The following is an 11,390-nucleotide window of genomic DNA, read 5'->3' as shown; positions in this document are numbered from 1 at the left end:
TAAAAATATCAAATAAATTCAGAAAAATGTAAAACTTTGGGGAATGATTGTAGACATGATAATAAACATGCTACAATGACTGGTTTCCAAAAATGACTTCCCAAATGAAAAATATCATCATTTTGTAAAATAGTCCAAAACACGAAAATGTAAACATATGAATTTTGACATTTAGGCTAAACCATGTTTTGAAACTTTGCACAATAATTTTGTAGACTTAATAAAATATGTTAAGTCTAAAAACTAAGAAAACAATATTTTCACAAAATTGTATATTCTATGCAATATATACTAAAACACAATAGTAAATATGAAATATGTGATTTCATATTATAAACATGAAAACCCAAAACCCACTACAACAAAATACAACATTGCCGATGAAACAAAAACGTCGGGAAAAGTTTAAAAAACGTCGGGAAAAATCTTTCCTGACGCAAAATGCAGCGTCGCTAACGCGTCGCCAAAAGTGCGTCAAGGAAAGTATTTGGCGACGCAAATACACTGTGTCGCCAAAAGTACACTTTTGGCGACGCGTCATGCGTCAGGAAAAGTATATCTTTTAGCGACGCATAATATTTTGCGTCGGTAAAAGTGTACTTTTGGCGACGCATGCAGCGTCGGCAAAAACTATGCGTCGGCAAAAGTATAGCTTTTAGCGACGCAAAATTGTTCGTCGCTAAAAACTATACTTTTGGCGACGCAAGTTAGCGTCGGCAAAAGTGCAGCTTTTAGCGACGCAGAGTGAAGCGTCGCTAAAAGTTATACTTTTGGCGACGCAAGATAGCGTCGCTAAAAGCTATACTTTTGCCGACGCAAGATAACGTCGGCAAAAGTATAATTTTTGACAACACATAATTATGCATCGGTAAAAAGTATAATTTTGTCGACACTAATTTGCATCAACAAAAGTAATATATTTTCTATCAACTACAAGCCTACACTGAACGTGAACATCCACAAAAAATTTACTCCCATTCACATCAACAAAGAAACCAAACATCAAATTATACTCCAAACAAGTTGCATATTATGATAAACAAGGAATTTGCTCCCATTACAAAATAATTACATTCATTTCCATTTCCAAGTCAACACTCAAAGGCCGTTTAAATATTCCAGTTTGCCATATTCAGTGTTTTCCATTTCAGAGAATGACACATTATAAGATTTACAGGAAACTAAACTAAGTTGAAAAAAAAAAACTTGAAGTGAAAGAACGGCATGATCAGTGAACCTCTTCACAAATGAAGGTATATTCTCTGGTAGAGTTTTTGCGACTCTGTCTAACTCCTGCATTTGTTGCTTCGCAGTCACTCTATCAGGGCCACAGTACATATCCATAAGCTCTTTCATGTGTGGTAGCCTTTCCATCAGTTCTTTGATTATTTCCTGTTAGAGAATGCAACGTCAGATATTAAGCTATACATATATATAGCTCAAACAAATACTATTCGTACAATTTTCAGAATTCATCGCATTTTCCCTCCAACTATTTTGTTAACATTGTGGGAATTAATGCAAGAAGCAATTTATTACTACGATGAACAGATATAGTTTGACTGTTTATTTCTTTTTGTTGTTCAGTCAGGTTGGCTCAAGCATGAGAAACAATTATAAACAGTGGAAAATGGAAATTATCATATATCATGAGCCCAATCTGTATAAACAATGACTTTGAATATCCTAACTAGAAACTGGCCTTTACAGTTTCACAGAAAGCCTATTGATGTCCAGGAAGTTAGCAACAACCTTGAGTATTTATGTTAATTTGAAAAACATACATATGTAGAGTGAGAGAGACATTTATATACTATACCATTGAATTTAATCTGTACAATACATACATAGCTATCCTCCTGACTATTATAAACAACTACTGTACACTCATTCATCCTTTGCATTGTGCAGTAGCTTTTCATGAATGGTGAACAACCAAAATAGTATAGCCACTCGCTTCCTAATAAAAACGCTCTGAAATGCAAAAAGAAAACCCATTCATGTTATGGGTTCATTATCTACCAAAAATTGGGGCATGGCCTTAATCTTATGGACCCTAAGCTATCAAAGAATTTTTCTTCTCTACTGGCTAATGAATGGCGTCGTTCAAATTACTCGTTTACTTCCGTCGAAATTTCCTTTGTTTGAGGTGGTTTTGGATAGAAAAGGATGGCCAGTATTGCACAAGAGCCAAGGCCAACGGCTCCATCAAATGGATGCCATGGATGTGTGCTTGCTAGCCATAATGGAGTCTTAGGCCAGTAAGTTAAGAAGCCACCGGTTTGCAAGATGAAATTTGTAGTCATAATACCTACTCTCATCCCAATAGAAGCAGAGAGGTTGCCTTGTGTTCTTTGTTTCATTCCAAAGAGAGCCAATGATAACAGTAAAAGACCCGGTACTGAGGGAAGAGACCTGCAGTTTTGTTTAAAAGCGAGTGTGTTACAGTTTGCTGATAAAGCTAGTGCTTTTAATATAAACAGGTGACAACGGAGATATTCAAGAACAAAGTTGAGGACAACTAAAATTTACATTGGAAATTAGAAATGAGCATATCCACAGATATATCGAAGATGAATGAGATAGATTCTTTTGAGATGGTTTGAGCATACGTGAAGTCATTAAATGCACCAATTAGCAACATTGATAAGATTATAATTAATGGAGAAATGAGGATGAAAGGTAGATTTGGATTCACGTAATCAACTCCAAAAAATTGCAACGAAGTCCTTCTTGCTTTTCTTTGTGTGCATGCGTGTGCATGTGTGGTTTTGTTGTTGTTTGTGAGGGGGAGGGGGGGGGGGGAGGAGGAGCAATTAAAAAGAATTAAGAGGAAAATTTTACCTTTGGCTTAGAGAAAATGCAATTCCAGATATTAGAATGGCTCAGTAGTACCCAAGATCTGCAGCTATTTCCTCAGCAAGCCATGACCTGAACAGTATTTCTTACACTAAAGAAATCCCAATTGCTACAATAGCTTCACGAACAGCAAGGACAAGCATATTTTCATAAGCATTGAGTAGTGCAAGAGCACCTTCAGAAGGAGGCAATACTGCCAACGATAGCAGTGCATAGCCAAGCAATGCATTGACTGAATGTATACATAGGACAATCAATATCCCTCCAGCTAAACCCTTGCAAAAGTCATACAACCTGCAGGGTAAAATAATTAATTAGATGTGTTTTTTACCCTCTCAGAAGTAGTCAAACGTATCATGAAACTTGACTCTACATTGGTCCAAATCAATCTATGCTTGAATATGTTGACATGCATTTCAAGTGTTTGGAAGGATTACTAGACAATCTGAAATAGGACTATCAAAAACATGTAAGGAGTTATGTCAGACCATCAGATTTAAAAAAAAACTACTTAGAGATGCACATGTGAATGAAAATTCCCAACCAATTGCTACAAATTTTGATAAACATAAAGAACATTTTTAGAAAGGTGCAGACATATGGAGCCATAAAGACATGGAAAATAGTACCGAATAGAACTAGATAAAACTAGATAAAACTAGTCGGATGTGTTCTCAGAACTAGGTAAAATGTTAGAACTAGATGAATAGATGGCACAAGTGCAACTAATCATTGAGTAGCATCCTTATATTAATCAGAATCAGTTTTGTGAACCCAAATGGGATCAATTCTCTTAAATATGTCTTGATCCATTAAGATGATGGTATTTCACCAATCAACAGAGAGAGAAATGTTAGAACCTGTCCCGCAACACCTAATCCATCAGCGAGAAGAGATGTTGCCAACCAAACCTGCAAGCAGATTTGGAAAACAGCCATCGGAATTGAACCTTGTCTTGCTGCCATTGATGCTGCAAGTGTCACACAAAAAGTTACAGCTACAGCCATCGGAATTGAACCTTGTCTTGCTGCCATTGATGCTGCAAGTGTCACACAAAAAGTTACAGCTACCACCCTCATTAGTAAGAGGAAACCTGAAATATAAAAAGGATAAAATTAGTGAGTACATCTTCACTGATGAAAGTGCCAATTTCACTGCAAAATAGTTCCATCACGTTTAAATGAAGTAGTAACAAGTACCATTTTTAAGGAAGCGGCCAAGTTGCAGATCTTTAATAGTAGGAGGTAGCGCGTCAACTTGTCTCAATAATCTTCATAGTAGAATTAATGCAATCAAGTATCTGCAGATAATGTTGTTAATGGTAGGATTGCAAACAATACAGTAATTACTTATGACTGCATCATAGAGAGATTAAGATGTGGTTGTAAGAGAAGTACAACTTACTGAGAAATTACATGCGTAATTGCTGCACCACTGACGCCTAAATGGAGAACAAACATAAAGATCGGATCCAATTACTAATGCTGACAAAACTGATGGAATATGCTTTCGCTCAGGCTCAAGTTTGGCCACACTTGTTACATTATCGGAGGAAAATGATGAGTGGTTTTCTCCCTTCTCAGTATCTAATCAGCCAAATGCAAAAATAGTTCAAGGAAACATTAACCGTCCAGTTAAGTGCAAGTAAAATGTGTTTAAAATTGTTCATACCATTCGTCGGAATTAATTCTTTTAATTCACTGTTTTCAGAAGGACACCTTTCTGAATCTCCACTTTCAAGCTCAGTAGCCATTTTTGAAGCAGCATCGTCCTCAGCAACGAAGGAGGTTGTGACGCTAACAAGTGGAAATATTGCAATCCTTGATACTTGGTTGAATACTGCAATAGACACACCAACAGCTGCAAGCTCAACTGGGCCTGCAATTGATGAACAAAGATCATCAATCTATTCGTTGGCTAATGAAAATGCAGGGTACGGATTGTTGAATGTATTTTAAAACCAATTTCTATATTTTATCAATTTCTTGTATGGTGTTTTTCAAGGAGTACAGCAAATCAACATAATTCAGAATTTAAACCTAATAATTCAGAATTTAAACCTAATAATTGAAAAAACTCAGAACTGGGGTTTCGATCAAAGAGTACCTTATCACCGGCGAAATTAGGGGTTGCTGACGGCGTAAGGGGACCTGGACGGCGGGGTGGTGGCGAAGAGGAGAGAGGCGGAGGGTTGAGGCTGAGGTGGCAGCGGCGGAGAGGAGGGAGGAGGAGCGGCGGTGGGTGGTGATGAGGCTGGAGGTGGCGACGGCGGCGTGGGGAGGCGGCGCTGGGGGTTCGGGCGGCACGGATCTGGGAAGGAGGAGGGGTCCGTCGCTGAGGTGGGAGGGCGGCGGCGAATGGAAGAGGGAGAAGCGGAGAGAGGATTTGAGAGAGATGGGGTTTTAAGATAGGGATTTGAGCGGCGAACCAAATAAATTGTGGGAAATGGCAAAATTTTGGACCTTTGCGGACGCTAACTCGCGTTGCCAATATAATTTTTAGCGAAGAATAGTTTTGCGTTGCTAAAAACTATACTTTTACAGACGCTATAGTTTTGCGTCGTTAAAAGCTATATTTTTACCGACGAAAATAAAAAAACATCGGGAAATCCATACATTTTTACTGACGCTAAGTTAAAACGTCGCTAATAATATACACTTTTAGCGACGCTAATTATAAACATCGGGAAAAATATATGTTTTGCTGACGCTAACTAAAATCGTCGAGAAAAACATACTTTTTGGCGACGTATTCAACCATGCGTCGGGAATAAGCATCGGGAAAAGTGTAATTTGTTGTAGTGTTGCCAAATCTTGGCATATTTTCTTTGCAGTCGTTTAACAATTTTTTACGTTCCTCTGCCAGATTTTCTTAACGTATTTCGCGTTCTCGTTTAACCTTCAGGTTCCATTTTAATTTTCGGGGTTATATTTTAAACATTTGGGTTTCATTCTAACCTTCGGGTTTTATTTTAAACATTCGGATTCTATTTTAACGGCATTGTCGTTTCAAGACCATCTCTTGATCTCAAATTTATGGCATAGCCATTTTTCAAGACTGTCTCTCGGTCTCAAATTAACGGCATCGTCGTTTCAAGCCGTCTCTCGGCCTCATACGAACGTCATTGTCGTTTCGCAGTCAGTAACGACATCGCCGTTTCAATCCATCTCGACGTCTTAACGTCTCAACATCGGTATTAACCCGTTGTAGGTATCCGGCGTGAGCATCAGATCCGGCCAATCTTCGGGCTACCTTGGTCGCTGGTTGCTTCTTTTTTCTCAGATTTGACAGTCATTTTAACATTCGGGTTTTTATATTAACCTTCGGGTTCTCCTTTAAACATTCAGGTTTTGTTCAAGGATTATTATCTTGAACTTTGAATTGATGCTATAATGGCCTCTTCACTGGCACCTGCTTCTCAGGCTCGGTCTAAGCTCTTTTGCACCTATTGCAAGAAGGAGGGACACCGCTTTGAGACATGTTTCTAGCTTCATCTTAAGTTACGCTCTACACAAGCTGACCGTAGTCAGCGATCCCCCCAGTCCCGATCCTCTAGTGCACCTGTATTATCGGTCAATGTTATGCCATCTACCACTTTAGACCCCCACCATTCAAGCTATTGCAGATATTAGCCGTCAAATTGCGACTCTTCAGTATACCACCTCTCCATCTGCTACAAAATTCTTTGATATTCACCGTCAAATTGAGGCTCTTCAATCTATTACAAATATTAGCTGTCAAATTGTGGCTCTTCAGCATACCACCTCTCCATCTACTGCACAACTCTTTGATATTCGCCATCAAATTGATGCTCTTCAGCATAGAACCTCTACATCTACCGCACAACTCTCTGGTATGCGTCTTGTTGGTTCTTCAGCTAACCCTTTAGTTTCTGGTATGAATGAGCTCTAGATTTTTGACTTTGACTGTTTCTTTCATATGACTCGTTATGCCTCCCTTTTATCTTCTGTCTTCACTTCCTCTTCTCTTTCCCCTATCTACACGGCTGCTGGACAACCTTTGTCTATCATTCAATATGACTCTATCACCCAACAAACTGACTCATCTAGTCGTCTAACTCTTAGCCCCGTCTATGTGGCTTCTTAGTTGTGTTTGAATTTAATTTTGTTAGCTCCTTATGTATGGATGACCTATTTGTCTCATTTTCTTCTGATACTTGTATTGTGCAGGATCCACATACGGGTAAGACTGTTGGGGCCGATCGAAGGAGACACAAACTGTATTTTTTGGAATATCTTTACCTTCCAGAGTCCATATACGTCCACATTCTCTTGTTGTTTCTGTAAGTCCAAAATTCTCTACCTTGTTTTTCGTAGATTTGGGGCATAGACGACTTGGTCATGTGTCTCATAAAAGGCTGGAAAGTCTTATCCAGTCCGAAGTACTTGGTCACGTATCTTCTCTTTCTCATATTGAATCATGTACTAGTTGTAAATTGGCTAAATTCACTACTCTACCGTTTCCAACCAGTACATATGTTTTCACTGTTGGGTCCTCTTGTTTTGATAATGATTTAACAAACAATTTATGACTAATATTGGTTTTAGTATTTTGTTTTGTTTTGTTTAGTATATATAGGTATATTCAAGAATTTGAGCAAAACCAATATATTGAAGCCATGCATAACAAGTTAATCTATTCAAGTCCAAGCTTGAGGAGAATCATTCTTGGTATACTTATTATAGGTTTATATAATGTGTGTTAATTCTATAAGCTTAAATATACACACACATTACATTTGTGAATTTTCATAAAAATAGTTGTTTTTATGCAAAATACATTCAAATATGATTTTGACTATACAAACCTTGTTTACATCTTTTATTATGTCCATAAAAACATTACATAAGTTTTTAGAACTTGATTTGAGCTAAAATGTCAAAATCAACATATTTGAAAAATATGTATTTATGCACTTTTGAATATTTCTGAGTTTTCACAAATGGTAAGAGCAATTTAAAAAATTCTTTTTCCAACATGTTCATATTCATGATTATAAATTTTTACCAAAGTTTTATATTTTTTGGAATTTATTTGCTATTTTTAATAGAGCCTTGAAACTCACTTTTAAAATCAATTTGGGCTAATAACTGGTTATAAGTCGACTGATGACATCAGTCGACTGACGAAAGTGTCTGCAATTGCCATTTTGCTCTCTGTTGTGTTTTGGTCGACTGACCAGTTGACTGATGAGGCCATCAGTTGACTGATGAGGCCATAAGTCGACTGATAAGATCGTCAGTCGACTGATGAGCTGGAAAATGCCTGTAACGGTCAGCTCATCAGTCGACTGATGTATCCCTTCAGTCGACTGACAGCTCCAGTGGCTATATTTCTAGCCTTTGTTATTTTATTGTTTTTGCTGGTTTTCATTGGGTTTTGTGCCTTGGTTTTTCTTCCTATATAAACCCTATTGTTCTCTTCAGAATTAAGTTTTGGAAGAGGGTTTTTAACAAGAGTTTTAAGTGTTTAAAAGTTTATTTCTCAAAGTTTAAGTTTTGATGTTTGAGTTTACAAAGAGGAGGCTTGCATTTTCAATTGTGGAATTTATCCTCAATCTTCATCAACCTCTTTGTGTTTAAAGAGAAGTTTTTCTAACTCTATTCTCTAGCAATTCGTTTTTGTTTTTCCTATTATCATTTATTGCTAGTTTGTTAATTGAGTTAGATTTTGTTTATACTTATTTTATCACACACACCCTATTTAAGCTTGTAGCTTTTCATACATCATATATTGGGTTGTGGGTTTGTGATTTGTGAGATTGAGCTTACATTGAGTTCTCATCCAATTAGAGAACATTTTATTGTAATTGTGCTTAATTGTGAGTTACACGTTGTATCACACTTGTATACTGAGAGGAGTGTGTGGTGAGAGACGGTGTTGTCCCAAGAAGAGTGGCGTCGGCCTAGAGGTAAGTCGTAATTCCGAGCACTTGAGGGAAACACGGGCTAGAAACCAATACTTAGAGGGTGTAGAGTGTGATTGCAATTGTGTATGTTGTAAAGTTTTCGGTGAACTAGAAAACTGAATTGTGAGGTGTAAACGTTGTTTGAGTAAGCGTAGAAAACCCGGTTGTGATAGTGGATTTCTCACCGGAAGTGGGGAGCGGAGACGTAGGACGGAAGGTCCGAACTTCGTGATCATATTATTGTGTTTGGAGTGTTCTTTATTTCCACTAGTTATTTACATTATTGTTTCTTATCTATTTTCTCTTGTGTTTATATTCTTGCATATATTGCTTTGTATATCTATCTTGCAAGAATATTTTATTAATAAGTTCTAATTGGCATTAATATCCAATAAGATTAGCAATAACCCTATTCACCCCCCTCTAGGGTACTTTCATCCACTTTCTTATTTGATTTGGCCCATTCTGATATCTGGGAGTCAGTTCCTCTACCTTCTTCATCTAGCTACTTATATTATGTTAGTTTTGTCAATGATTTCTCTCGTTATACATGGGTTTACCTACCTAAAAATTGCTCCGACGTACTTGCTGCTTATCAAGCCTTCACTACGATGATCTTCAATGGCAAGCTCGTATTAAAGTTTTTCGTTTTGACTATGCCAAAGAGTACCTATTCTCTACCATGCGTTCTATCATGTCCTCTCATGGGACTATCTTTCAACAATCATGTCCCTACACTCATGAACAAAATAGTATTGCTGAACGCAAACATTGTTATATTCTCAATACTTCTCGATCCATGCTCATTTCTTACTCTGTTCCTCGTCATTTCTGGGCTGAGGTCATTCTCACTGCTACTCATACCATTAATATCACTCCATCTAGCCCTCTTTCTGGTGCTACTCTTTATAGTCGTGTTTATACTCATTCTCCCCGTTATGATCTGGTCCGCGTTTTTGGTTGTCGTTGTTTCATTCTTCTGCCATGTCACGAACGTGATAAATTATCTTCTAGAGCTATTCTCCGTGTCTATTTAGGAATTAGTTCGGAACATCGAGGTTATCATTGTTATGATCCCACATCTCGAGTTCACATATCTCAACACGTTCAGTTCAAAGAGGATCCTCCATTTTATTCTGCTTCCGATGATTTCAGTTTCCTCCACACTACTGATCGTACTAATCCTCCAGCTGCATCACCCACTTCCTTAACTCATCTCCTTTCAAGATCTCCCTGAAATCTCTCCATCTCCTTTTGTTGACTCTCCCTTACCTGAGCCTTATCCTCCACCATCTGATCCCTATCCCGTAGACACGGCACCCACTCCAGAAAATACTATTGACCCCCATGCACCTGCGCCAGCATCTCCCCCGCCTAAGGTTCCTCTTGCTCTTCGTTAAAGGCAAACGTCCACATGTTATGCCTACACGGTATGCTTTAGTTACTTCCTATTCATCTATCTTTCATAATTTTCTTACTACCATTCATACTACAGTTGAGCCAAAGTCCTTTCAAGAGGCCATTCAATTTATAGAGTGACGACAGGCTATGGCTGAGGAATTTCAGGTCTTTCAGCAAACACATATATGGGATGTTGTTCCTTATCCCCCTAACATCTCTTTAGTTGGTAGTAAATAGGTTTATAAGGTTAAGTATCATCCTGATGGCACCATTGAACATCAGAAAGCTCGTTTAGTGGCTCGAGATTTTACTCAGCAACAAGGTATTGATTATGAGGAGATATTTGCTCTTGTTGCTCAGATGCCCATCGTTCGTACTCTTGTTGCGGTCGCTGCTGCTCATCATTGGCCCTTATACTAGATGGATGTCAAAAATGTTTTTCTCCATAGCTCTTTACCTGAGATAGTATATATGCAACCGCCTCCAGGGTCCAATATTCCTCCAGGACATGTATGTCTCCTTCATCGTGCTGTTTATGATCTCAAGCAGGCACCCCCCCACTTGGTTTGAGTGTTTTCGTGATGTCGTCCTCAAGACGGGCTTTGTGGAAAGTCATCAAGATGCTTCTCTATTTGTTCGCACTATATCGCATGGTAGAGTTTTATTACTCATATATATAGATGATATGATCATTACAGGTGATGATGTGGCTGGTATATAGTACGCAAAATTTCAGCTGCAATAACAGTTCCACATGAATGATTTTGGATCTCTTTGGTATTTTCTTGGTCTAAAAGTTTCTCAAGGCCCGCCGGGTGTACTACTGTCTCAACAGAAGTATCTCTCGGATATTCTAGATCGAGTTGAGCTAACTGACGATGTAACTGTCGATACTCCACTCTAACAGAATATCAAACTTCGCTCTACTGATGGTGAGCCTCTATCTGATGTTACCCGATATCGACATCTTGTTGGCCAGTTGGTCTATCTATGCATCTTTTGACCATATCTCTCTCATAATGTTGCTATTGTTCGTCAATTTGTTAGTGCACTACGTTCTGTACACTATGCTGCCTTAAACGGATTCTTTGGCATCTCTGGGATACTAGCACTCGCTCTCTTTTGTTTTCTGCTACATCCAAGTTAGAGCTTTGTGCATATTCTGATGCTGATTGGGTTGGTGATCCTACTGTCAGGAAGT

Source organism: Asparagus officinalis, chromosome 7 (assembly GCF_001876935.1).
Source record: "Asparagus officinalis chromosome 7, Aspof.V1, whole genome shotgun sequence".
NCBI lineage: Eukaryota > Viridiplantae > Streptophyta > Magnoliopsida > Asparagales > Asparagaceae > Asparagus > Asparagus officinalis.
Note: the sequence above shows the minus strand (reverse complement) of the source record.